Source organism: Palaemon carinicauda, chromosome 21 (genome assembly GCF_036898095.1).
Source record: "Palaemon carinicauda isolate YSFRI2023 chromosome 21, ASM3689809v2, whole genome shotgun sequence".
Taxonomy (NCBI): domain Eukaryota; kingdom Metazoa; phylum Arthropoda; class Malacostraca; order Decapoda; family Palaemonidae; genus Palaemon; species Palaemon carinicauda.
In genome coordinates this window covers 110170176-110173906 of record NC_090745.1, presented here as the reverse complement: position 1 = coordinate 110173906, position 3731 = coordinate 110170176, and positions in this window count along the sequence as shown.

The window sequence follows — 3731 nt, the reverse complement described above, 5'->3', positions numbered from 1 at the left end:
AGCAAGCGGTTGTGGAGAGGAGACTACCCCCCACCCCCCGATCCTTCCCTGCAGAGTGTCCACTTGGCCCCTCCTACGAAAAAGTTGTTATATATATATATATATATATATATGTATATATATTTATATATATATGTATATATATGTATGTATATGTATGTGTATATATGTATATATGTATGTATGTATATGTATGTAAACTGTATATATGTATATATATATATATATATATATATATGTGTATATATATATATATATATATATATGTATATGTAATGTGGGTGTGTTTTGTATTTGCAGTGGATAGTTGAGACGACATATTATAATAAAGAATTGAAATATGGCAACTCGATTTGTAACTTTTGTATTCTTTTTCTAACAAAGACAGCCCTTTACTGTCTTTGGTTCGCTAAGGTTGGAGAAGGCTCCGCCCATTTTGCAGAAGTAGTAAGAAGAGCAACACCTTGTCTGTTTTGTCATGGGAACAATAGAGACATCTGACGAAAGATTTCCTCCGTGTCGGTGTTCTTTTGATTCTAACTATATACTGCCTGGCAGTTAAAGAAAAATACAGGTGACAATATGCTAAAAATCCTGTTACTCTACCAAGGCACTTCCCCCAATTTTGTGGGGTATATATACTGTAATTGTTCAGTGGCCACTTTCCTCTTTGTAAGGGTAGAAGAGACTCTTTAGCTATGGTAAGCAGCTCTTCTAGAAGAAGTACACTCCAAAATCAAACCATTGTTCTCTATTCTTGGGTAGTGCCATGGCATCTGTACCATGGTCTTCCACTGTCTTGGGTTAGAGTTCTCTTGCTTGAGGGTACACTCGGGCACACTGTTCTATCTTATATCTTATTTCTCTTCCTCTTGTTTTGTTAAAGTTTTTATAGATTATAAAGTGATATTTATTTTAATATTGTTGCTCTTCTTAAAATATTTTATTTTTCCTTGTTCCCTTTCCTCACTGAGCTATTTTCCCTGTTGGAGCCCCTGGGCTTATAGCATCCTGCTTTTCCAACTAGCATTGTAGCTTAGCAAGTAATAATAATAACAGTCCACATTAAAAAGTATAGAAGGTTGTTGAAAGATCTTGTAAACGATACAATTAGAGGAAAGTTTAAACTTAATGTTAAAATTAACTTTCGGATGACATGTAAGTTTTAACGGTAAATAAAAAAAAAAAATCATATTAAGGTAAACAGGATTAAGAAAAGCACATTATAATCTAACACCTACCTACTCGATCAAAATTTTTTACCGATTTATCTGCAACGAAATGGTAGAAATATTCTAATGATCGATCATTCCCCCCTCCCCAACTAGATTATATAAACTACCATATAGTTTATACTAGTAGTTATTTCCAATATATTTTGGATATCCACCACAGGCATTTGCTGAGCCCAATCCTACATTGAATGAATATGATTTCTTCAATATCTTCATTAGAAATCAGTATTAGGATTACCCTACAATATTAAACACTTCAAGACAGGAGTAATACACTCCTAACCCTTGAAGGGTGGAGCCTTTTTCCTCGAGTCTCCAAGATCAGGAAACTCTATATTTTAATATAGTAGGAAGACTACAGCAAATAGGTTGAGTGGGATTATATACAGCATTTATTGGGTGGGAGCCACCAGTGCTCCAGAATTTCATTGTGACATTACGGTTGGTTATGCGCATTTTATTTCCAAGCTAAGTATTTGTTAGTAAGTTAATTTCAGGATACTAGTCCAGTACACACACACAAAAAAAAAAAAAAAATCTCTTAGGTTTTTCCGGTCCGCTTCTGGTCATTTTAGCCCTTCCACACCCGAAAATTTTCTTAGTTCATAAATGCATCGTCTTCTCTTCCTATCCTTGTTTCTTTTGCAATCTCTATGAATCTATTCTGTTATGTCCATCCATTATGTCATTCTGGAGGTAATTTCAGATGCCGGGCGATATTTAGAAATATAGAAATAAATAAATGATGAGAACAAATTAACAATAAATCATTCTAAAAACAGTAACAACGTCAAAACAGATATATTATTATTAGTAGTAGTAGTATTACTTGCTAAGCCACAACCCCTGTTGGAAAAGCAGGACGCTATAATCCTAATTTAACTAGATAAAAATGTAGAAAAAAAAATTATTCGTTCAAGGTTACCATGAAGTAGTTGAATAGTTTGAGTTAGAAATTCTTGATTAATAGTCTAGTTAGGATATTTCATAATTAGTTAATTTTTCTCTTGTTTTACAACTTCAAACTAGCTCTCTAGAAAAAATAGATAATCCTGAGTTTGAGGACTTTTAGATTTGAAGGAAGCATTTCTACGCAAATAAGCCCTTAATATGACTCTTTTAGTTGGGTCTACTTTATCTGTTAAGGCATATTAACAACTTCCATATACCAAAGTGGTATAAACATATGTCCTAATTTCGATAAAATTAGAACGGTGGTACTAAAAGTCCGTGAAACCCGGCGAAAGAGTATTTGAGGAATTTGTATTAAAAGTACGCTAGTCTGATAAATAAAGATCATGAAAAATTATGTTTAAACAGGACCATTTTGTTTCTTTATCGGAGTGGGACTGTCGTTACCTGAGCATTAAGGGTCTCTGCAGTATTTACTTTTCAGCTACCAGCTGCTATTTATTTTATATCCTCCTGCAGCCTCCCGTGCCACGTTATAAAGCGTAAATTCTTAATTAATATAATTGTCACGTAGCCTATAAGGTCAAGCTTTTGAAGAATTTAACAGCTTAGTATATTTTAATTGTCAAACCTACACAATCATAATCCTAAGAATAGAGATTAAAAATGTATGCTTGAATGATAGTCACTTATATTAAATGCGATCTAATAGTGTCGATTTAACAATTAACGAGCTAAATGCGGTGTGAAATGTTGAATGCTTTCGAACGAACATGATAAAATGGCAGTGGAGGTCCTGTAGAGAGTAAGGTTCCCCTGCTGCATAAGACCAGAAAAACAGCCCTTAAAGTAATCTTGTATTCTGTTGGTTCCATATATGAAAGTTCTTGAACCCACAATAAAGGTATATCCTGGCTCCAGTGCATAGGTATGCTCCAATATCTCGGTATCATGTGTAGCGTAAAGTAGTAATATTATTCATTCGTGTACCATTCTACATTTTTTTTTACTTCGTAAGTTATAAGTTGTAAATTATTAGTTTAAGCATGCCACAATATTTTACTTTGTCATGGTTGAAAAGGTTAACCATTTTAAAAAAAAGTAATATTTTGTAGATAGCTAGTAATTCCCTACATTTATTTTAGCACTTTTGGTCTTACGGAATTAGTTTTCTGGACGGAAATTTCATGCTTTATTTTACAAAGGCTGCTTGACATAATTTTCTTCCCATCTAATATAAATTAGTCACATTTTTATCTAGTTTTGGTGGTTCTAATGTCATACATTCCCTAATCCAGGTTAGAATATAGTTTGATTCCTCAAACTGGTATCCTCCAATATCAACACCTCTGCCTGTTTGTACAACTTGTCAGACTAATAGTATAAATAAGTATAAATCTTCAGTATCGTTTATCATTATCTGTATATCCTAATTACCTGTAAGAGTACTTTATTAACGCGCTCTATTACATATGCTTTGTTTTAGGACGCTAAAGAATACTTGAAAACGAATAAAATGTCACGTTTTCTACCATTAAACGTACAGAATCAGAGCGAGTTTCAGTAAATTGAGGTGCCGTTACA